An 11,482-nucleotide genomic window follows, 5' to 3' on the forward strand; every position below is an offset into this window, starting at 1 on the left:
AAAAAAAAAAAAAAGAAAAAAGAAAATAAAAATAAAACAAAAACCAAAACAAAACCCTGGTCCCTCCCCCCTCCCCTTACAGAGCTCAGATGCAGTCTGGAGAGCAGCCACTTCATGGAAACTATGATAAGCAGCAAGTAACCAGATTGGAAAGTGTGGATTCTGCAGAGATGCGTGGACATGCCTGCAGACCATGGGTGGAAATGCACTTCTCACAAAACAGGTTGTCAGCCTTCTGAATTCCAAGGAGTTTGGGTGGGCCATGTGATTTGGGCTGTAAAATTCTAATTGCTGTTCATTCCTTGAGATCCAAAGAGTTTCCATTGCTACCAAGCAAGGTATTCAGTCATCCTGATAAAATAGGTTGTGATGGAGTGTGAAGTATTATGTTCTAGGTCCAGAGTTTTTAAATTGAAAATAATTTCTTTTTCAAGCAGTGTATTCTAACCAGTTTCCCCCTTCTTTACCTAGCTCTTTCTCTTTTTCCACCCACTCAACTCCATGCCTTTCCCTCTCTTTTTAGAAAACACAGGCAAAACCAAACAATAACATAAAATAAATGGGGTGGGGAGGGGGAGAAAAAGCAGGAGAAACAACATGTTTCGTGCATGCACGCACACACACAAACACACACACACACACAAACACACCCCATAAAAAGAAAATCAAAAACCATATTATATAAGTAAAAAGCCATAGGGTGAAAAAAATATGCCCAAAGCATCTAAGACAGAATGTCTACAAAAATACCATTGAGTTCATTTTGTGTTAGCCGTCTACTCCTGGGCATGAGGCTGCCCTTAAGTGCAGTTTGTACACACTCATTCGAGAAGTGATTGGCATTTGGAGGTAGGGATGAGGGCTGGCTGTGCTCACTTCCCTTCCCAGCACCCAGACCCCGTGTGGCTTGAACCTGTGCAGACCCTGTGTGTGCTGTCATGGGTTCTCTTGAATTTGCATGTGCACCACTCCTTAGAGGGCCATGTTTCCTTGGTGTCTTCCATCACTATTTACTTTCTTTTTGCCTCCCGATCCCTGAAAGAAGGGGTTTAATGAAGACTTTAAATAAAAAAATAACATCAGTTCGCTGAAAGCTGTGAACATAAAAAAAAAAAAAAATCTATTTTATTTTGAGTTATTTGTTGTCTGCATAAATACAGGTACCTGCAGAGGCCAGAGGTGCTGGGTCCTCTGGAACTGTGGTTAACAGGTGGTTGTGAGCTACCTTTTAAACACATGTTCTCTGGAAGAGCAGCAATGGCTGAGCCATCTCTCCACCCCAAAAGCTATGAACTTAAAAACAAATAGTGTTTAAAATACTTAAAGTTATTTTAAACTTACATTTTACACTTAAAAGGGTTTTACTGATTGATATATGAAGAGTTGGGGTCTTTGAAAAGACACTTCTCTAATCTTTAGAAACTTCAGGGATGAAACCTTATTTGAATGATTCGTCTAGGACTTCTCTCTGGGGCAGAGGTTACTCGTTAATGCGATGTGCTGTACATAATCAGTTGGAGGTTTTTGCAAAGACCCAATATCCAGAGGCTCCAGCACAGTAAGTATTCCCAGTGACAGTGTATTTCCTGAGTTGAAGGTGTGGACTGACATGTTGCTGCCAGTCCTCGCTCTTTGCACACATATGATAGGAAACTGAAAACATTAGCACACATATGTAAGATTTCAAGGCATATAAAATTAGGTTATAGAAATTAGGCATTTTTTGAGGCCTTGCCTTATGACTTATGTGTTTAGCACCTTTCTGGTTTTGAAACCTTACTACCTAAGACATGACGGCAGAGCCGGATGACCAGAGTGTGGCAGTATTGGGACAGAATGTCAGTTACTTTCTCCATCGTGATAAAGAGAACATGAGTGTATATCTCCCTCACTGATTTTTCTGACTGAACAAATAGGATTCTTTTCTACTAGCAACTTCCCTTCTCCATCCTTGTTGTTGACATTGAGAGGCAGCTTTGTGCTACCGAAAGGAAAGATCTGGTACCCCCACACAAGGTCAGACACATTGCTTAGCTGAAGCCTCTGTTTTCTTGCCTGTTTGTTGGGAAGCAGAGTCAGGTTCCTGAGGATTCCATGAGACCTAGCATCAGTACCCCTAATGTCTGCCCCATCCATGAGACCCAGCATCAGTACCCCTAATGTCTGCCCCATCCATGAGACCCAGCATCAGTACCCCTAATGTCTGCCCCATCCTGAGACCCAGCATCAGTACCCCTAATGTTTGCCCCATCCTGAGACCCAGCATCAGTACCCCTAATGTCTGCCCCATCCTGAGCTGCCTGAGGATTCCATGAGACCCAGCATCAGTACCCCTAATGTCTTCCCCATCCTGAGCTGCCTGTTAGCTTAACGGATGGCTTCAGAAGTTGAAATAAGCTACTATGTGACACCATCATATCTTTATGCCTAGAATCACATTAAACTAGTATTTATTCCTCTTTGTTACAAGTAGAACTAAAGCAAAAGTTGTTTATGTGACACTTTTGTTCTAGTTACACATGGAGGCAACAGAGCAGTCCAGCTTCAGCTGCTAGGAAGCTCCCAGATCCTTTTCAAAGGAGGGCCCTCGGGCCAGCCTGTGGCTCTCCTGTGGATCCTGATGTAACTCTTTTATGTACAAGTGAGACGGTGCCCTGAAGTCCTGGTTAGAGGGGTGAACAGGACATCAATAGGTTGCTTCTGATTCCAAGCTGGATTTCCTGTGTAGCATCTGTAACTGAGGGTTAACTTTGGATTTGTTCTCAAGAATGTCTTTACTTCAAAAAGGAAACATTTAAATGAAAGGGTAAGTCCGTTAGTCTCCACTATGATGATAACTCAGGTCCAGTAAATATGGTCAAGTGTGCCCGCTTATGGTATTTGAAGGGATGATATTTTTACTTGTGTATAAATATATCCTATACTCTCTCCCCTGTTTTACTTTTAAAAATAGTTCAATATGTTAATACACATCTGCACACACACATGCTTATACATACACCCACCCATTAGAAAAGAAGTTTCTATACCATATCTCTGGGGGAAGGCCTTCTCTTTCATCCTATCTCGATACTTTCCATCCAGATATCATTTTTGTCAAGGTCTAATTAAGATAGTGCTTTGATTATCAACTTTTACATCATTAATTTAGCATCTTTCCCAATGCTTACTACAGACCTCAGAAAACTCAACAATGGATGAAATCAATCCTGCTACCTGGGTCTGTGGATACAAAGATGTTTTCTGATCTTTAGCTCTTGAGTCTAAAAGAGGTTTCACTTATAATCAGGAAAATGTGTTTATGTTAAGGTAGAAGTAATTTATATGTATTATATATATATATGGGTTAGAACAATTGAACTCTAGCTTTCGGGTACCTTTTGCTTGAAACAGGGCTAAAATTAGGTCTTAAAGAGTAAATAGAAATATGTGGGCTGGGCAGTGGTGGCCCACGCCTTTAATCCCAGCACTTGGGAGGCAGAAGCAGGTGGATTTCTGAGTTCGAGGCCAGCCTGGTCTACAGAGTGAGTTCCAGGGCTACACAGAGAAACCTGTTTCGAAAAATTGAAACCCCCCCCCAAAAAAAAGGAAAAGAAAAAAGAAATATGTGATTAATCATTAAATATTTTTCCTATGTTTTTATTTTTGTAAGGTATTTTATATTTACTTACATATGTGGGGTGTATGTACATGTGTGTGAGGGTGCCTACAGAGGCCAGAGGAGGGGGCTGGATTCCCTGGAACTGGAGTTACAGGTGCTTATGAGCCACCACCCACTGAGGGTGCTAGGCCTGAATCTAGTCCTCTGGAAGAACAGCAGGCCCTCTTAACCGCTGAGCTCTTTCTTCAGCCCCTTCTGCATTTATAAATTTGCTTACAAGGTCACAGGTTGCATTCTGGCATTTTCACAGGTTAGCTTGCTTTTATTGCTCTTCTCTCTTCTTTCCATCCGGCACCGCTCTGAGCTTAGGTGTTTTCTAGCTCGTTCATTGTGTTTGCCTCTCTGGACTAGCTTCAGAAGGAAGTAGCTACCTTTCCAATTCTCACCACACTTCATTTGAGCCTCACCATGGGTTCCAGTCATTATAGTCTCCCCTCATCTCTCTGCTTGGGGTCGGGTCTCTGGTACAATCATAGCCTCTATGTGTCTTGAACATAGTCAGTACCTTCTCTTTTTAAAAATGTTAATAATTTGTTTTTGAAATTCTATAATTATGTCACCTCCCTCCTTTTCTCTCACTCCAGTGCCCCCACCCCACGAACCTCTCTTGTTCTCTCAAACCATAACCTTTTTCTTTAGTTGTTGTTATCGAACCTGTTGAATGTGTATCATGTTACCTGTATGTATGTGATCTCAATGCTGACCACTTGGTATTGGAGAACCAGTTGTGGGGCTCTTCCCTGGGGAGACCATTTTTCCACTCTCAGCATTGCCCAGTTGCCCACAGTTCTTGTCAAGGGTTGAAGTCTTTCCTTCCACGTCTGTATGTCCCTTAGTGTTGTCATCATTCAGATCTTATTTGGGAAACCATGCTGATTGAATTTCGTGATTGTAACCTGTCTGACATTTCTAGTAGACAGTATCTTTAAAGATCACATCAAGGGGCCAGTGGCACGGCCCAGCAGTTAGAGCACTCACTGCTCTTGCTAAGGATCCAATTCTGATTCTCAGCACTGCCGCAATATTTTTTAACCCTCTGTAACTCCAGTTCTAGGGGCTCACATGCCTTCTGACCAGGCTGCTCAGGGTACATATCCATATATGCAGGCAAAACATGCCTTCTGACCAGGCTGCACAGGGTGCATATCCATATATGCAGGCAAAACGCTCATATATATAAATAAATGATTATTACAGTAAAAATCAATATGGTCCTCATATTCTTGGAAGAGACTTCTCTTGACCACTGCAGTATCCCTAACTGCGGGTGTCATCACTGATGTAAGCATCCCTCTATTCAAAATCACACTAACGCAAGAAACAGGAATTGCAAGCAACTCCTTCACCCATCACCTAATGCCACCTCTTTGCCCAGAATTAACTCCTGGGAACAATTACAGACCTTTACAGACTCTTTTTCCTCCATAAACTTTTTACTAGGATGATTGAGTCTGTGTTCTACGCTGTCAGCATAACTTCTGGTTTCACCTCCATGTGATCCCATTGGATCCCAGATCCAATGTCTTCCTTTTTCTTTGTATTCTAGTTCTCAAGCACTTCTCTGCTTCTGTCTGCATACTTTACTTCTGCTGAAAACTAAGGGTGTCATCCTCATCTTTTGTCTCTAGACAGAGGCGGACTTGTGGTTTCAAAGTCTTTGAGCACAGCACTATTCCAAGATCTTATTTTTGCAGTATTTGAGTATTCTATGATGTTAAAATTCTAGTTGGTAAGAAGTTTTCCGGAACCAGCTTGATAGAACGAAGGGGCTCAAGACTGATGAAAAAAGACCAAATGACTCTGGATTCAAATGAGCTACTTTTACTTTAAGATCAAAAATGGGTTCCAACATCTATCATTCTTTGGCCAAATCCTAAAATGTCTAGATCCGTTTGGCAACAGATTTCTGAGAGAAGCAGAATCAAGATTTGTATGTATGTGTGTGTGTACACATTTACCTACCTAGAGATTTACTATGGGAATTGGCTCATGTGAGTATGGAGGCTCAGAAGTGCATGTCTTCTGGATGCACCCTCACAGACACATCATGAACTCAGTCATCTGGCCATCTGTGGTTCTCAGCTTTAACTGTCAGATTGACACAGCCTAGAGACATCTCAGAGGAAAGCCTCAGTTGGGGAATTGCCTAGATCAGATGGGCCTGTGCGGGCTTGTTTGTGGGGAAACTATCTTGATTATTAATTGTCTAGCCCATTGGGTGGCACCATCCCTCAATACATAGTCCTGGCCTGTGTAGGAAAGCTGTGTAAAGCAATGCCAGGGAATGGTTTCTACTGAGTGTGGAAAGCAATGCCAGGGAATGGTTTCTACTGAGTGTGTAAAGCAATGCCAGGGAATGGTTTCTACTGAGTTCCTGCTTATGTTCTTGTCCTGATTTTCCTGCATGATGGGCTATAAACCTAGAAATGAAAGCTGTATTTGCAATTTTTATATTTCTGTGATTAAAATAACATAACCAAGGCAATGTATAAAAGAGATAATTTATTTGGGATAATGGTTCTGAAGGTTAAATATCACAACGGGGAAGCAGAGGCAGCTGGAAGCAGGCATGGTGTAGCAGCGGCCGCTGGGCATAGTGGCTGGCGCAGTACCTGGGACCTCATATCCTGTGCTTCATGCTGGAAACTGAAAGAACAAACTGGGGGTAGCATGAGTGTTTGAAAGCGACACTTCCTCCAGCAACCTTACAGGTGATAATCCTACCCAAACAGTACCATTAACTGGGACAAGGCATTCAAATATCAGATCCTGCTGGGGACTTGCTCATCAAACTACCACATTAGCTGAATCCCTTTTTCCTCTAGTCAGCAACAGAAAGGAAACTAGAACAGCAAGCCTTAGCTCAAGTAATCCACCCTGCTGCTCTCTCCCTGAGTTCTTCCATCCTGAACTCGAGTTCAGTGACATCTGTAGCCCAAGCTTGGGTGCTGTGGGCTATGTGCTGACTCTTAGAATTCTTTCAGTATGCTTAATAAAGGTAAAGTCTTCATGGCCAAGTAAATGACCAGCAGTGACATGGGAACTCTTGGTAAGGATGATAAAGATGCTACAGCAATGACATGGGAACTCTTGGTAAAGATGATAAAGATGCTACTGCAGTGACATGGGAACTCTTGGTAAGGATGGTAAAGATGCTACTGCAGTGACGTGGGAACTCTTGGTAAGGATAATAAAGATGCTACTGCAGTGACGTGGGAACTCTTGGTAAGGATTATAAAGATGCTACTACAATGATGTGGGAACTCTTGGTAAGGATGCTAAAGATGTAACTGCAGTGATGTGGGAATTCTTGGTAAGGATGCTAAAGATGCTACTGCAGTGATGTGGGAACTCTTGGTAAGGATGCTAAAGATGTAACTGCAGTGACATGGGGACTCTTGGAAAGGATGCTAAAGATGTAACTGCAGTGATGTGGGAACTCTTGGTAAGGATGCTAAAGATGTAACTGCAGTGATGTGGGAACTCTTGGTAAGGATGCTAAAGATGCTACTGCAGTGACATGGGAACTCTTGGTAAGGATTATAAAGATGTTACGGCAATGGTGTTCTTTCCCTAGTACGTACGTCACAGTAGAGTTGCTCACACTTCCTGACCGTTCGGATTCCTGGTACCAGGTTTATGTCAGCTGATTTATTACATCAGCTGTGTGGTTAAGTTGTGGCTTTGCCAGTTTGACTCTCTTTAGTCTCCTCCATCTGTAAGTCTACAGATGACTAAGTTCCTAACTGCTTCTAAAAAAAAGGGCTACTGACCCTGACCACCAGTAAAACACTTCCAAATAAATAGGTGGCATTTTCAGATCCCTGCTAGGTGAAATCAACACTCCTTTTCATAGTAATCCAGCTCTCAAATCCAAGATTTGGTTTTTATTTTCAGAAATAAAACCGAGTTTAATTCCTTTAAACCAAGGACAGTGCTGAGTGAAGGCCCTGCTATTGGTCAGGAGGACTCTCCCTTCCATTCCTCTCACTGCTCCTCCAGCCCCCACTTAAACCTGCCCCCGGCCCTTGTCCTTGTGCTCCATTGCAGGGTTAATGACCTTGAGACCCACTGAATGTCCTACCAGGGAGGTCTGACATCGATGCTTCTCTGAGGGTAGACAGCAGCAGCATGGCATACACTGTTTTACTCTCCTGATGAAAGTTTGACATGTTTCCCCGCTGCAAAGCCCATCTCACAAGGATAACTTATGTTCAGATAGGCAGAAGACATGGCGGAGTCCTTCAGACATAGATTCCTCCTGTCTGTCAAGGTTACAGATTTTGAAATGATTGTTCTCTCTAGCCAGAGTTGATCAAGGGAGATTTATAGGAAAATGTCTTAGGATTATTTTTACCTACTTGTAAACATCAGCTGCCTCTCCCCCCCCCCACACACACACAGCCCCAGTCTAGCCCCAGTCCCCCTTTTTGCCCTTTGAGACAGGATCTCTCTACATAGGCCTGCCAGTCCTAAAACTCACTATGTAGACCTGGCTGGCCTTGAACTCACAGAGATCTGCCTGCCTCTTTAAGTTGTGGGCCATCATGCCTGGCCACTTTAGATTTCCATGTGTGTGTGAAAGTTGATTCCTATGCAGGGAGATTAAAGGTTCTTTCTTCACATCTGTGGGAGGGACCTAGGGACTGAACTCAGTTCTGCAGGCATGAGTAGCAAATGCTTGCCCAATGAGCCACCTCACTGGAGACCTGCTTGCCTTTGTTGTTGATTCCCATTTCCCTTACTGCCCTTTTTTCCTAGTCTTGGCCTTTCCCAATACCTCTCTACTAAAATATATCTAATTTAACTGAAAACATAGTTACAGCTTATGTTTAAAAAAAAATGGAGGAAAGTTGCAAAGGAAATTACTCAGCCCTTGATGGATATTTTAAATCCCTGGGCTCTCATACTCTTTTGTGCCAAGGAACTTTTTTTTTTTTTTTTTGGTTTTTCGAGACAGGGTTTCTCTGTGTAGCCCTGGCTGTCCTGGAACTCACTTTGTAGACCAGGCTGGCCTTGAACTCAGAAATCCGTCTGCCTCTGCCTCCCAAGTGCTGGGATTAAAGGTGTGTGCCACCACCGGAGGAACTTATTTTTGATTTGTTTTTAATGGTTCACCTTGCTGCTGGAAGGGCCTAGGAATGCCTCCCTCATTTTCTTTCTTCCTGCATGGGCAGGGGTGGTTGTAGTTGGTAGAACTCCTAATCTCCCTCCACTTTTGCTCCTCCCCAGAGGAGCCATGTATTGGATGGTGAATCTGAAATGTAATTGTGTACGCTGTCTCATCTGTTCTTCTTTCTCAAGGAGCTAAACCCTCAGGAGTTCCTCTTCTCTGCAGCATGCTCTGCCTGTGGAACTTGGTCCCATGCTAGGCTTGCTTGGGTCAGGGACCAGGGTACACCATCGTAGGGTTTATTTCTCTGGTCATTTCCTCTGGTCTAGTTTGACAAGGAATAGAGTTACTATTTTGATTTCCACATGGCACTACTTTGTATTTACTTATTAGTGGATATCTCAGGTGGGAAAGAAAGGTGCCTAAGTGCCATATTCAGAGACTCAATGACAGCTCATTAGAGCTGCTGTACACTAGCTGTCCTGTGTCCCACCTTCCATATAAATGACTCAAATGGAGGATGGGTATGTGATGTCTCTTATAAGAGGATCTTGTTCTGTTTGTTTGTTTTTGTGGGTTTTGTTGTTGTTGTTTTTTGTTGGTTTTTTTTTTTTTTGAACACTTAGAAGAAACTGTTATCCTCCCCCAAGTTACCAGTATCTCCTCCAGGGCTTTAGCCAGCTGAACCAGTACAAGCACTGTGTTGGTTTTGTAATTTTGGTCACTTGGACTTAAGATGCCTGATCATCAGTCTGTTTCACTGTACTATTTCTAGTCTATAGCTGTTTGTGACAGCACTGTGTTGCTGGCAGTGACTGACATTTAGATTCATGAGTGAGGAGGCAATTTGCATCTGTCTCGTTCCCTATTCTGCCATCCCTGTCCAGTGGGTATCTTTTCACCTGTCTCTTTCCCTGTCTGCCATCCCTGTCCAGTGGATAGATAGCTTTTCACCTGTCTCTTTCCCTGTCTGCCATCCCTGTCCAGTGGATAGATAGCTTTTTACCTGTCTTGCTCCCTAACATGTGTGATAATACTTTTAATTTCTGGCTTCTCTTCAGAGGCTCATAAGCAACTCTGGTCTAGTTATGCTTCCTCTTGGTCTTTGAATTCCCACAAACTATATAATCTTTCTAAAAAGTCAGCAATTGTGTTTAAGATGTGTAGAGAAAGCAAGGAAATGAAGGAGAAGAACTGGGGGTGCAAGGGTAGGGGGAGAGTAGAAGGCCACCAAGCAAGCACAGACCCGTTACCTGGAGCATAATGCTGAAGAGATGTAGAGAAAGCCCTGAGAGGGTCTGTGCCCCAGGCTTGGCGCTGTGCTAACCCTAAGTGATGAGAGCTTACAAGGCAGGAGCAGAGACTTTCAGAGCATCAAGTAACCCCGACTTGTGATCCTAAAAAGGCCAGGTAAAAGCAAGACTGTGTTTGGATTTCTTTTCTGGAAATACTAGAAAGAACAACTTAGGTTCCAGTAGTGCAGGGCCCACTGTAACAAAAGCTAGAGCAAATTTTCTTGTCAGCAGTTGGATGTCCACGTTCACAGAAACTGAAAAGCCTTCACATGAACCTTCAGCATCTCCATCCCCAGTGCACAGGGCCACGTGCACAGGGTCAGTGATGGGCCACATGTATTTTAGTGGATTTTGAAAATTAAAAACTAAACAATGACATCATTAAGTAAAGGAAGAATAGCCTGCTGACTCTATATTTTACATCTCTCTTTACCTAGGTCTGACACTCTTTAGCATTTACATATCTAAAACCTGTGTGAAGGATGAATTGTTTGATTATGCTACCAAGTTTTCTTCTCTTATAAGAAGAACGAGGTTTTAAAGCAAGATTTGCTGTATTTATTTAAGGGTAATGACTGAATACCCATTGTGTGGTTGGACGGGGAGTTGTTAGATGGGCCTATGAAGGAGAGAGACTTGGTTCTGCTCCTTGTTCATGCCCACCCAGGACGGCCTGTAAACCCTTCATTGCTATTCTCAGGTTCAGCCTTCCTCCATTTGCCATATAAACTTTTAATGAGTGACCTATTTGCAGGACTCCCGTCCAGATTAGCAAACACAAGTCGATAGAACTTCAAACACCATTTCCCTTGTAACTTCTCTTTCCTTGTGTGTTTGAACCAAGGTTGCAGTGAAGTCCCACAACACCGGCAAAGGCTGGAAGAAAGACTTGGGACACATTACGTTTGCTTTTGGATTGGTTTGGGGGCATTGTATGTTTAAAAATACTTTTTACTGACGTCAGTTTGTGTGTGTGTGTGTGTGTGTGTGTGTGTGTATGTATTTCCTATATTCAATTACTCAACCCCATACAGGATTGTGATCCATGGCTTAAGAAAATACGCTGCAGCCTATGTAGGGTTTTTAAAAAATGTAAACCCGAGTCTTCTTACTGACTCGTAGAGGCTCTGCAGGTATTGAAGTGAGCAGATGGCCCTACACTCATGCAGCCTCACTGTAGGCTCGGTGGGTTTTTAAAAAGCACATGAGAGTAGGGAAAAGGTGATTGAATCGGGGAGAGGTTGGAAGGAATGCAATGGACCATGGTTTGATCAAAACACATATGCATGCATGAAATTTTCAAACAAAAAAAGATTATTAAAAGAGAAAGAGTTACATGACTATAACAACACTTGGAAACAAGAAGAGAGAATTGTGACCTATTATGCTTAATTTAAATTAATAAGCAATTAG

This window comes from Mastomys coucha, unplaced genomic scaffold (assembly GCF_008632895.1).
Source record: "Mastomys coucha isolate ucsf_1 unplaced genomic scaffold, UCSF_Mcou_1 pScaffold9, whole genome shotgun sequence".
Classification (NCBI taxonomy): domain Eukaryota; kingdom Metazoa; phylum Chordata; class Mammalia; order Rodentia; family Muridae; genus Mastomys; species Mastomys coucha.